This window comes from Otolemur garnettii, unplaced genomic scaffold (genome assembly GCF_000181295.1).
Source record: "Otolemur garnettii isolate 467f Iridium unplaced genomic scaffold, OtoGar3 scaffold00035, whole genome shotgun sequence".
Lineage (NCBI taxonomy): Eukaryota > Metazoa > Chordata > Mammalia > Primates > Galagidae > Otolemur > Otolemur garnettii.
Window position 1 is genome coordinate 14018296 of NW_003852430.1, and position 13631 is coordinate 14031926.

Here is a 13631-nt window from a genome sequence, read left to right on the forward strand (position 1 = left end):
CCAAGAAAGTGGCTTTTTTTTTAAATGAAGATTAGTATTCGGTTTATGTTTATTACATTATTATTTAAAATCTACATGTGCATAAAAAATATGTGAATTATGTTTTATACATATATTTCACGTACCATATAGGAATGTCTTTAAAATTATCCAGACCACCTTAAAATAAGTCTAGTCCCATCTTTATTTATTTTTATTTTTTTTTAAATCCATTAGCCGTTTAATTAGGTTCTTTTTAAGAAATTTAAAACACCATTTTATGAGAGTAAGCTCCATTTGTCAGAGCAAACACGGATCGCAGGTAACCTTGGAGCTGAGGAATAGCCTTGATTTTCGGTAAGATTTGCGAGTCCACAGCTTTTTGATCAACCTTGCGCTGTTCTGTTATCTCGTATTTCTCTTTTTCTGTGGTGAAGATCTCACCTTCTTGGTGTCTGGGCTTCCGGAGCTGCTGCTTCTTGAAATAAGCATCAGTAAGATGCTTTGGGATTTTAACATTACTGATGTCAATTTTTGTGGTGGTGGCGATGACAAATTTCTGGTGTGCCCTTCGTAAAGGAACTCGATTGAGGGACAGAGGTCCAGTCACAAGTAGCAAGCCACTGCCCAGTTGCTTTAGGAAAACCACTCTCTTGCCTCTGTGGCGCCCAGTGAGGATAATTAGAACGGTCCCAGGTGTGATGCTAGATCGCAGTTTTCTCACATGCTGACTGAATGGTTTTTTGCCATGGCTCAATAGCTTTCGAGGCACATCTTCGGTGGGATAGTATCTAGGCATTTTGCGAAGTTTAACCACCCGAGTACCACCATTCTTGTCCCCACCAACTGGTTTTGTAACAGTGGCAAGGACCTTCGCCTTCTTCTTCTTTTCAATCTTGGATTTAGCTGCTGTGTATTTCCTCTTATACATTGCCCCTCTGGAATACATGGCGGATCGGGAATATCTGCCTATTCCTCTGACCAGAACAGGATTTCTGCTGCAGTGGGGCATCCCCTTCTTGGCCTTAGGCTTCTTCATTTTATTAACAGATTTCTTCTCTTTAGAAACCAGTTTCTTCTCCTTAGAAACTGGTTTCTTCTCTTTAGAAACCGGCTTCTCAACTTTTTCACCTGCCATCTTGCAAGACGGGAAAGAGAACTCCTAGTCCCATCTTTAAATGTAAAAACTAAGAATCCATTAAAGGTAAGGCTAAATATTTTTGGGAAAAAATGTTGAGAAAACTCCTTCAGTCACAGATGAAATGATAATACCCTGAGTATTCAGACAAATTGCATTACTATACATAGCATGTTTTCTTTTTTACTTTCTTTTAAAAAATTCTATTTGGTTTTTAATGGACAAAAAAGTGTGTGTGTGTGTATAGACAGGTAAAGTCCCTCTTGTAGTCATGTCCTGCCTCCAAGAGGTATGGCATATATTGTGGCCTCCATCCCCCTCCCTCTTCTCCCCTCCCCATCTCTCATTCCCCTATCTCCACCTTGTATTAAATCATCTTCTGCCTTCATATTAGAATTGAGTACATTGGATTCTTGCTTTTCATCCTGGTAATGCTTTACTAAGAAGAATGTGTTCCACTCAAAAAAAGTGGCTTCTTGACATGGAATCTACTTCTAGGGAGGACGCTGTGAATATTGCTGAAATGACAAAGGATTTAGGATATTACATAGACTTAGTTGATAAAACCATGGCAGGGTTGGAGAGACTTGACTCCAGTTTTTTTGTTTGTTTGTTTGATTGATTTTTTTTCCAGTTTTTGGCTGGGGCTGGGTTTTTGAACTTGCCACCTCCGGCATATGGGTCCAGCACCCCACTCCTTTGAGCCACAGGTGCCGCCCTTGACTCCAGTTTTAAAAGAAGTTCGACTGTGGGTAAAATGCTATCAAAAGGCAGTACATGATACAGATTAATCTTTTGGGAAGGGGAGTCAATCAATGTGTCATATTTACACTCCTGTTTAAGAAACTGCCCAACCTTGAGTGACGAGCACCATGATCAGTCAGCAGCAGCCACTGACATCAAGGTGAGAGTACTGCTTGCTGGAGGCTCCATGATCATTAGTTCTATTTAACAACAAAGTATTTTTAAAATTAAGGAATATACATTGTTTTTGTAAAGACAAAATGCTATTATACACTTAGCAGACTGCAATATAATGTAAATATATCTTTCTTATATACCAGAAAACTAAAGAATCCACGTGACTCTCTTTACTGCGATATTCACTTTATTGTAATTATTTGGAACTGAGCCACAGTATCTCCAAAACATGTCTGCATAAGCTGTTTGCAGAAGCAGGACAAAGAAAACATTTTTTTGGTTAAGTGGAAAGTCCCTAGATAGAGATTGTTAGTGGTGTCTGATGGGTTAAGCTGAAGTTCTGTTTTCTTTGGCAGTAACCATTCCCTCTAAGTTGCATTTAGGCTTGCTCAGGTAGGAACTTAGGGTGCTGGAGCTGTCTCAGTCTAATGGCCTCCCAGATAGTTTTTTTGTTTTTTTTTTTTTGAGACAGTCTAAAGCTGTCACCCTCAATAGAGTGCTATGGCATCACAGCTCACAGCAACCTCAAACTCTTGGGCTTAAATGATTCTCTTGCCTCAGCCTCTCAAGTAGCCAGGACTACAGGTGCCCGCCATAATGCCTGGCTATTTTTGTTGTTGTTGTTGCAGTTGTCATTGTTGTTTAGCTGGCTGGGGCTGGGTTCGAACCTGCCAGCCTTTGTGTATGTGGATGGTGCCATAACCACTGTGCTACAGGTGCCAAGCCCCAAATAGTTATTTTAATAAATGGAAAAGAGAACAAGAGTGGGATGAGAGTTACAGGGTAATGTCTGGGTTCTGTTGTTTACAAACTGACAGCTAGTCTCTACTCTACTAGTCTCTAATCTACTACTGCAGGATAGAGCCAGAGTGGGGCTCTCAAGTTATCTCTTGAGTAATGGGACAGTGTGTTCCAGGAAAGATACAGGGCAAGGGTAAGATATTTATCTTAGAACCTTAACTATTAGGTTCTGAAAGTAGTGTTCAGCTGAGTGAAAAGAGTTGCAGACATGTAAATCACCCAGCTGAGGTCTGGCTGCTGCTTTGTCAGCCCCAGAGTCACAACTTAGCACCTTGACCTCCAGGTCAGTGCTCTGAACTCTCCCACACACGATTGCTTCTCTTGAAACTACAGTAAAAATGTCACTAACTTAGAAGAATTTTTTTTCTGGTATGAATTTGTTTTATTTAAGAAATATATATTGGTCTGGTGTGTTGGCTCATACTTGTAATCCTCGCACTCTGGGAGGCTAAAACAGGTGGATCCTTTGAGCTCAGGAGTTGAAGACAAGCCTGAGCAAGAGTGAGATCCCATCTCTACTAAAAAAACAAGCAAAAAAAGTAGAAAAACTTGTTGGACATTGTGGCAGGTGCCTGTAGTCCTAGCTACTCAGGAGGCTGGGATGAGAGGATCACTTGAGCCCAAGAGTTTGAGGTTACTATGAGCTATGATGCCATGGCACTCTTCCCAGAGTGACAGAGACTCTGTTTCAAAAAAAAAAAAAAGGAAGGAAGGAAGGAAGGTAGGTCATATCACTAATGTTATATTTTCCTCTATATTTAGCCATTTGGAATATAACATACAACAGGGATGAAATTGGTAGTCAAGCAAATATCTTTTTAACTTTCCCTGATTCCAAAAATTCTCAGCAATCTCATTCGTGTCCTGAACCCCATATAGGATTTAAAGGGGTGAAGTCAATGAGAGCATTCTATCCCTACCTGCCTGAATGTGTTATGCTGGCCTCCAGCATCTGAGTTAACAGCATTAACTTAGTATCTGTGACTCCTTTGCTCCAGCAGCTGTCAGCTTGAATTCATTTCCCTGCACAATCCATTACCCTCTCAAAGACATTTAGCAGGACAGATGCTCCTCGACTTAGGATGGGCTTCCATCTCCATAACCCATTGTTAAGCTGAAAATGTTATAAGTCAAAAATGGGTATTTTGTAGATACGCTGAAACGTGAAACATAAAATGCAGCATTTAAAAACACGGGCAATGCAGTCCACTGTACAATATCAGTTGTTTATATTCGTGCTCTCATGGCTGACAGGGAGCTGGCTCACAGCCTCTGCCCGGCATCGTGAGACTGTATCAGACTGCATGTTGTCAGCCCAGGAATAGATCAAAATTCAGAATTCAAAGTACAATTTCTACTGAACATGTATCACTTTCACACCATCAGAAGGTCTAAAAATAGTAAGTTGAACCATCCTAAGTTGGAGACTGTCTGTATATAATACTCTAAACCAGAAAATATAAGTACTGACAGTTTAATTGCCTAGTTAAAAATTATTTGTATAAAGTTTACCAGTTATTTCTTGCTTTTACAATTATTGATGCAAACTGCGTCATATATTGGAAGGAGGGCATTCAAATCTGAATTGCTAGAAGAATGATATACATGGGGGAGGGGTATAAAGCACAGACCATCTGTTACCTGACTTTCAATGCTTTTCTTACACCATTTAAATTTTTTTCCTAAGCCATCCATTTTTCTGAGGAAAAAAATTTTTTCCTTAGAAAACATGAGGTGGAACAGTCTAAAAGTCTGAAAGGTACAGATCTCTGCCTCCCAATGGTTTTAAGTTGTTTATTTGGAACTGGAATTCATTTTGCCACCAAAATAGCATTAAGGGTAAGTAGCTAGTCAAAAATAGACTATTTAACTTGTAAATGAGTTTTATTAACATGTAGACTCTAAAAATCCATTTATAACATTACCTTTCCTATGGAAAAATGGGCTTCAAGTTCCAGCAAAGGGGTACATAGACCTATCTATGGTGGTATTATTGGGCTGAGTACTATTAATGTTTTTTTTTACAGTTTTTGGCCAGGGCTAAGTTTGAACCCGCCACCTCCTACATATGGGGTTGGCGCCCTACTCCTTTGAGCCCCAGGCACCGCCCGGTAGTATTAATTTTTAGAGTAACCTGTCTACTACAGGCAATTTAAAAACTCTAGATAAAATCTAAACACATGGTCCCCTTAAAGTCATCAAAGTGCTATTGAGGTAGTGGGGAATGACCAGACAGAGCAGAGCAGTCCTCACAGAGGACGGTGTAAGAGCAGTGAGGCCATTTGGCCCTGAGGCATTTGTCAAGGCCTCAGAACTGATCTGAGGTCATGAACTGATCTGTTGTCCAAATCAGGACCTTATAGGATTAAAGGGGGTTGTGATAGTTAATTTTATGTGTCACCTTGACTGGGGCATGGAATTTTTGGTTAAACATTATTCTAGGGGTACCAGTGAAGGTATTTCTGGATGAGGTTAATATTTGAATCTATAGACTGAGTGAGGCAGAGTGCCCTGCTTTCCTCAGTGGGGTAGGCCACAGTGTGGGTGGGCCTCATCCAATCTCTTGAAGGCCTAAACAGATCAAAGAGCTGAGTAAGGGAGAGTCACCCTCTCTGTCTTTGAGCTGGGACATCAATCTTCTTCTGCTTTCAAACTCAGACTGGGACCACCATCAGATCTCCTGGGTCTCTAGTTTGCTGACTGCAAATCTTAGAAGACTTCTCAGCCTCCGCAATAGTGAGAACTAATTCCTTATCATAAATTCTCTACAAATATACATATGCACACATATATACATATACACACATATGTATATTATATACATATACAAATACAGGGGACTATTCATACTTATATGGAACAAATATAAACTAGGGCTACGCTGAGCAAATCAGGTATGGGATCACCCAGTTCATAGGAAACCATACTCACATCATGCTAGGACTTCAAAAGGCTGCACCCTTAGGATTAGGTTGAACTGAAATTAAATTCACCACTCCCTTCCAAACCCAGAGGAATATCGATCAGCCTTTTGTAGGCTTCAAAAGAGCAGGAAAAGAAGAACCAAGGGAAAATCCACACACAACACTCCAGGCCCCAGAAATTGACCTTGGAGATTGGGTAGGCAGGTGGGCCAACCGCTAGTTTCTCCATAAACCTGAAGAAGCAAACAAAAAACCTTACTGAGGCAATATATTTACCCTCAGTCCTAGAAAACCCCCACAGATAATATTTCACTGGCAAAGACCAGCAACTAATTAATGATAACCAGGTCCACAAGGGAACAAGGTAAGTTGAGTAAGAACCAGCAAAAATAATAAATAATAACAGCAAAAGCATACCTGCACATACTTCGGAGAGGAGAACAATCAGACAGCCCGGTGCCTGTGGCTCAGGTGGCTAAGGCGCCACCACATACACCCAAGGTGGTGGGTTTGAATCCAGCCCAGGCCCGTCAAACAACAATGATGGCTGCAACCAAAAAATAGCCAGGCCGGGCGTTGTGGCGGGCGCCTGTAGTCCCAGCTACTTGGGAGGTGGAGCAGAGACTCGGTTGAGCCCAGGAGTCGGAGGTTGCTGTGAGCTGTGATGCCACAGCACTCTACCCAGGGGGATAGCTTGACGCTCTGTCTCAAAAAAAAAAAAGAACAATCAGATGGAACTTATAAATCAACTATATATGTAATACATGTGTGCTTAAACAATTAAAAAATGTAAAATATCTACAGAGGATAAAAACATATAGACACTGCCATAACACACACGAAAAACAATGAGAACATCTAGAAATGAAAACTATAATACTGAAATAGAATCCACCTGCTCCAGTTTCAAAGATAACTTTAAGGACTATGCTGGGTTGGGAGAAATGATGGGTGAGGATGCTAGTGGAGGGAGTTTCTGTGTTTGGAGCTTTAAATGCTCTAAACATTTCACGGGAGGAGGGAGCTGTACAAAGGCTCTGGTAACCAGACCCTCCAGAGCTACAGAGATCTATGAGCACTGACACCCTCTAACAGATGGCCGCATCACCATCAGCTCCCGGTTCTCAGCAGAAACCAGGTTTCTCTGGACAAAGAGGGAAAAAAAACATGGGAAAGAAAAGTACCACTAACTCTTGACAACTTACTTGGTAAGAAGTGGGCGCTGCCCATGTATTATAAATTCCAAATTTGATCCAGAGCAGAGGAGAATAGTTAGCATATTAAATAATTATATTCGTACTTCTGTTTGTGAAGCTAATTGCTTTAAAGACCCTTGAGAATCAGCTGTAGCTAAATAAGAATATGCACTACACATAAATTCTCCATTCAGTTCCTATAAGCCAACAGTTCAGGCTCATCAAATCTTTTCAGTAGGTGATATTTTTCTGACCAAGGTAGAAAGTCTTACTTAAAAAGTTAAGTTATCCTAATGAGAGAAGAATCAGAGAACTTGACATCCTAGCCAGGCAGGGGGCCTCACACTTATAATCTCAGCAATTTGGGAGGCTAAGGCAGGAGGAATGCTTGAGGTGAGGAGTTTGAGAACTTGGTGCCCAGAAGAAACCAGGGAATTAATACTTCTAGTCCTCTTATTTCACAGATAAGCAAACCCTCAGAGAGAGTTATGTGTTAGAAAGACAAGATCAGACAGAAAGTCCCCCAAACTTCAGTTTGAGAATAAAGTGATACCACCAACCAAAGCAGCCTCCCTTGATGAATCCTTGGTCAGAGTGTCCATCACCTGGTGATGTCCATGCGAATCAGGAAGATGGCCACCCAGGAGGTAGTGAAACTTACCTACCAAGAAACCAGCTGGTCCACAGACCACATCCCAGGAGTTTTCAGAAATTGGACTGGGTTCTAAATTTTTTTTCCTGTAATTATGAAATAACTCCTTTTAAATGAAAGCTTGACATATTTATTTATTTGCTGCACTGATATGTAGAATGGCTGTTTCTGCATAGAGTTTGGAAACTGCTTTCACTGGCATTTATTACTCTAATATGTTTGGCAGGATCATCTCAAATTTGAACAACAAATTACAAATTTGAACAGTCTAAGCCAACATATTTATCAACTCCAAACAGAGCTAAATCTCAGTTTGTAACTAAGTGGAGATTAACCTGACAATAAGATATACTAAAATTATTTTTAAGCACTCAATAAACTGGACTACTACTTTTACTTGGTTTATACTGATTTTTGTTGCTAGCACTATAAAATGAAATGCATATGGTCATTTTCTCCTGGTAGTAATATGTATATTTTGCCTATATAATATTATACATAGACTCCAACCATCTGGGACAGGTAAACAAACATATGGTTTACAGGTATACACACACATTAGGAATAGGAAATGTGTAATCTTAAAGCCAAGAGAATTACTCTTAGAAAATTGCTCTTAGAGAATAGTCCCCCCCCCCCATTTCCTCCACCACCTACTTGTTGTATTGGTCAGGATAAACTAGCATCTACCCAGGTAATAAATAGCCCTTGGGTTGGGGGCTCGAGGGTTGTGTGAAGATACCAAAAATTACAAACACTTGTAGCCCAGGGTTATCACTTCTTTCATAGTCCCACTGTCTCAAACACTTAGTTGGCCCCTTCCCTTTTGTTCAGATGGGGACGCTCAGCTGACTGTCTCTACTGCTCAGCAAGGCTGGGGCCAGGGTAAAGGGAACTTGGTCACTGTGGTCTGCACCACTACTGTGGTCTGCACGTTCAGAAGAGGAAGGAGACGTCTTGAGCGTTTGGAAGACTGATTGCCTATGAAGGGACTGAGCAGAAAAGCAAATATGTTAAGAATACTGGGAGCAGGCTTTTTACTGTTTGAGAAAAGAGATACAAACATGGGAAGTGGGGAGGCTGGCACACATGCTGGAGTACTGCACTGGAACTGGAGGTACCAGTGTGAACACTTGATTTTTAAGATAGCCACCTCGCTAGATGCTAGGTAGATGGATAGTTGTGTGGATATGTGTGTAAAAGTTACACATAATCCTTAGGGTTTTTTGCTAAAAGTCTAACAATAATGACATTTTTTATAGCAACAAGTACACAAAAGTACCCAGTCATTGTTTCTAAATACCATTCTCTACTCAAGGAACCAGGTCTCTTGAATAAATGGCATGTGCATGGCTGGAGGAAGAAAAGCGTCAGATGAACCTAGATAATCTAGTTTAGCAGAAGGTAGGAACGTGTCCAAACAATAATGAGCTAAAGACACAGGAACCAGCTTCAGAGATCTCCCACCAGCAAAAGATGAGACATTTGAGCATAGAAGGTGATCCGTGCTATACTATGCCGCGTGCATATGGTAAAACTGTTGCCTGTGATAACGCGCAAGGCAGATTACGTGCCTCTGAATTTGAGATGTTAGGGAAAGAGATTGGCTAATATTAGCTGTGTTTCACGAACTGCCACAAGACAGATGGGTTCAGAAATAACTGGCACGTTTATAAGCAGGGATAAATGGGAATATCGAACGCAGAAATTCAAAACTTGTGACATAGGAAGAGGAAAATTCTGCTCAACTCCAACTAATAAAAGATAAAAATGAAGAAATATATTAATTTTTCAGCAAAGATCCAACCAAGCATAAGGCTGTCAAACCCATGGTTAGACTTCTGGATTGATCAGGTGGCACCCGGGAGATTCCTTAAGTTGAAAAAAAAAAGGTTAGGGAAAACAGACTAAATAGTAGGGTTCCCTATAATTCTCCACTTGTTAATGTTTTACCATATTTATCTTACATATTCATTAGCTCTCCCTCTCTCCCCTTACATGCACAAACATATCCCTCATTATTATCCTCTGTACCTTGTGAGAGAGTGGGTGACAGACATGACGCACTGTTACCCCTAAATACTTCAGTGTAAGGTATGAAAAACTCATAGTTAACATCATACTTACTGGTGAAAAATGGAAAGCCTCCCCCTAAGATTAGGAACTCAGGAATAGGACCAGGATGTCTATTTTGCCACTTCTACGCAACATTGTGCTGGAAGTTCTAGACAGAGTGCTTAAGTGAGGAAAAGAAATACATCCAGAGTGGAAAAGAGGACATGAAACTCTCTCCCTTTGCTAATGATGCAATTTTGTATACAGAAAATCCCAAGTAACACATTAGAAAACTATGTTAGCTAATAAACAAGTTCAGAAAGGTTGAAGGATGCCGGATCAATTGTATTTCACCTTATCAATGCAGAAACCAAAATGACACTAAGAAAACAATGTGATTTACAATAGCCTCAAGCAAATGCAATACTTATGAATAAATTTTTAAAAGGAAGTGCAAAACTTGTACTTTAAGAAGTACAAAACATTGCTGACTGAAATTTTCAATGACCTAAATAAAAGGAGGACATCCCCTGTCTGTAGGTTAGAAGATAATGTCATTAAGATGGCAATACTCCCTAAACTGATCTATAGATTCGATACAAACCCTATCAAAATTTATCCATCACTCTTGAATAAACTGAAATGCTGATTGCAAAACCCAAACAGAAACGAATGGGACCCAGAATAGCCAAAATAATTAACAGTGACACAAAGAACAAAATATGGAGGACTCATAATTTTTTATGTTAAATTTTACTGAAATTGGTAGTAATCATGACAATGTGATACTAGTGTCAGGATAGACATATGGATCAAAGGAAAAGACTGACAGTCCGGAAATCAACCTTCACGTTATGGTCGATTGATTTTTGACAAGGTGGCAAAACAATTCAATGGAGAAAGAATAATCATTTCAACAAAAGCCTTTGGGACAACCGATATTTATCTACAAAAGAAAGAAGTCATACCTGTTCCTACATCATTTACCAAAGCTAACTCCAAACTGATCATAGACCTAAGTGTAACAGCTAAAACTATACAACTCTTAGAAGAAAACAGGATTGCACTTCATGATGTTGCGTTATGAAACAGGTTCTTAAATAAAGCAAAAGTGACAAAAGAGAAAAGACAAAACGGACTTCATCAAAATTTAAAACTTGTGTGAAGATATCCCACAGAATGGGAGAAAATATTTTCAAGTCACAGATCTAAGGACTTGTCTCTAGAATATATACAGAACACTTATAATTCAATAGGCAAAGGACTTGAATGCACATTTCTCCAAAGGATATATACAAACGTCTGATGAATACATAATGAGATGCCCAACATTATCACCCATCATGGAAGTACAAATCAAAATCACAATGAGATACCACTTCACATCCACTATGATGGCTACAATTAAAAAAAGATAAATAATAAGTGTTGGCAAGGATGTGGAGAAACTGGAATCTCTGATACACCACTGGTACACCTGCTTTGAAAAAATGTTTGGCAGTTCCTCAAACTATTTAATGCAGACCCAGCAATATGACCCAGCAATTCCATTCCTAAGTACATACCCAAGAGAAATGAAATATGTCCCCACAAAAATTTATACATGAAAGGTCATAACAGCATTATTCATAGGAGTAAAAAATGACAATAGTTCAAATGTCCACTTGATTGATAAAAAATTAAAATGTGTAAAACCATAAAATGGAATATTATCATATAATCCAATGAAAAGGAATGAAACCCTGAAAACATTTATGCCAAGTGGAAGAAGCCAGTCACCAATGACCATAAACTGTATAATTCCACTTGCATTAAGATGTCCAGAATAAATAAATTCATAGAAATAAAAAGTTCATTAGTATTTGTCTAAACCCAGATGGAAGGTTGGAGGGGAATGGGGAGTGTGTGCTAATGAATATGAGTTTTGGGGGGGTGATGAGAATGTTCTAAATTGATTGTAGTGATGTTTATGAAACTCTGAATACAGCAAACACCACAGAAGAGTATACATGAAATGGATGAATTGTATGGTTGTGAATTATATCTTAATATTATCTAAAAAGAAAAAAGTACATATAATTATAGTGAAAAACTAAAGAACTTAAATGTCTAACCAATTATAGACTTTAAAATATGTTGGCAGGTTTTTTTATTAATTTTATACTGAAAGTGTATAAAGTTCTGTGTTCAGTTATTTGGATTAGTTTATATTTTTCTCTGTAGTTACGATGTTTATTTGAAATTACAGTTAGGTTCATTTGCTTTGTTTATATTCAATTCTAGTTTTTTCTCCATCCTTACTAATTTAATTTAATTTTTGAATATTTAAAACATTTGTATTTCCCAAATAAAACTTATCCACGCTTTTTGAAATACAAATGTTTTAAATATTTGTATTAATCATTTTGGAGAAGTATTGTTTCCTCCTTTCCAATTTGTTTCTACCCAGACAATGTATATGACCAGTTTTATCAACTTCTTATAACTTCTCCTGTATTTATTTTTAGAAAAAGATTTTTGAGGGTAGCACCTGTGGCTCAAGGAGTAGGGTGCCAGCCCCATATACTAGGGGTGGCAGGTTCAAACCGGCTCTGGCCAAAACTGCAAAAAATAAAATAAATAATGATTTTTGAGAAGCAACCAAGTAAAAAAGAAAGCATTAAAAACAGAAGACATAGGCTCGATGTCCGTAGCTCAGTGGTTAGGTCACCAGCCCCATACACTGGGGCTGGCAGGTTCAAACCCAGCCCAGGCCGGCTAAAAACAACAGTGACAACTACAACAACAAAAAAATTGAAGACATAACAAAATTAAAAAACATAACTAAGATAAAATGAATAAACTCACTGATTAAAAATCTATTTGAATTACAAAGCAAAACCTACATATAAGCACTAAATAGGAGGTACCTACAAAACAAAGTGACTCAATTTGAAATTTAAAAAATGCTCAAGCTATATCAAATCAAATTACACAATAAGAAAAAAGGCCTCCAATACTGATATCAGACAAAGTTGAATTTATAGCAAAAGTATAAAACTAGACAAAGAAAGTGACTTCCTAGTGATAAAAGGACATGATAAAAATTCATACACATTCCACTTTTAGTTAAAATATATATGAGTTATGATTATAGTGTTGTTTTAATGAAAATCTGAACATGGCAAGAAAAGTCTATTATTAGAAGACCTGAATAAATTACAGTAAAGAATCCCATGTAGTGGGCAGCACCTGTGGCTCAAGGAGTAGGGCGCTGGCCCCATATACCAGGGTGGCGTGCTCAAGCCTGGCCCTGGCCAAAACTGCCAAAAAAAAAAAAAAAAAAAAAAAAAAATCCCACACAGCCAAGGAAAGCAGTGCACTGCTAAGGAACAGCCTCTAACATACATAGAATGACAGGTGCATGCCACCGTGCCTGGCTAATTTTTCCTTTATATAGAGGAGAGGGGTCTCGCCATGTTGCTGAGGCTGGTATTGAAATCCTGCACTCAAGTGATCCTCCTGCCTTGGCCTCCCAAATCTAAAATATATTTTTAAACAACAACAACCAAAAGTTAAGACACAACAGTGTACAGCATACTTCCATTTGGAGTTAGAGTCTGTATGTGCTTAGACAATTCTGAAAGGATCTATAAATTTCCTCTGTAGAGGAAAATCAAGGAACTAAGTTAAGGATATTTATGTTATTTTAAAAATATACCTTCTCACCCTATTTCAATTTTCTCAATATAAATGTATAAACCTTTAATTACAAAATGGCCAATTTAGAAACGTTTAAGATGAAAATCCCTTCCAGGGATTCTATTGTATCACCATACTTTATGATGCAGTCTAATAGAAAAATCTCCAAGAATCAACCAGAAATTGAAGTATGAACACTAGAAAATGATGGGCAATGAATTTTGAAACTTGAGTGCCGGTGAATATTTTGTAAACACCATGTTTCATTTTATACCGTAGGGTTG

The 13631-nt window shown here is 38.6% G+C and overlaps 1 pseudogene across 1 annotated transcript; it reads right to left on the reverse strand.

The window, feature by feature from the left end:
* Window positions 1–224: 224 nt before the first annotated feature.
* LOC100942386 lies at window positions 225–1117 on the reverse strand (annotated as a pseudogene). The gene has a single exon (XR_153589.3). The product of XR_153589.3 is annotated as a 60S ribosomal protein L6 pseudogene (transcript).
* Between the last annotated feature and the right edge of the window lie 12514 nt (window positions 1118–13631).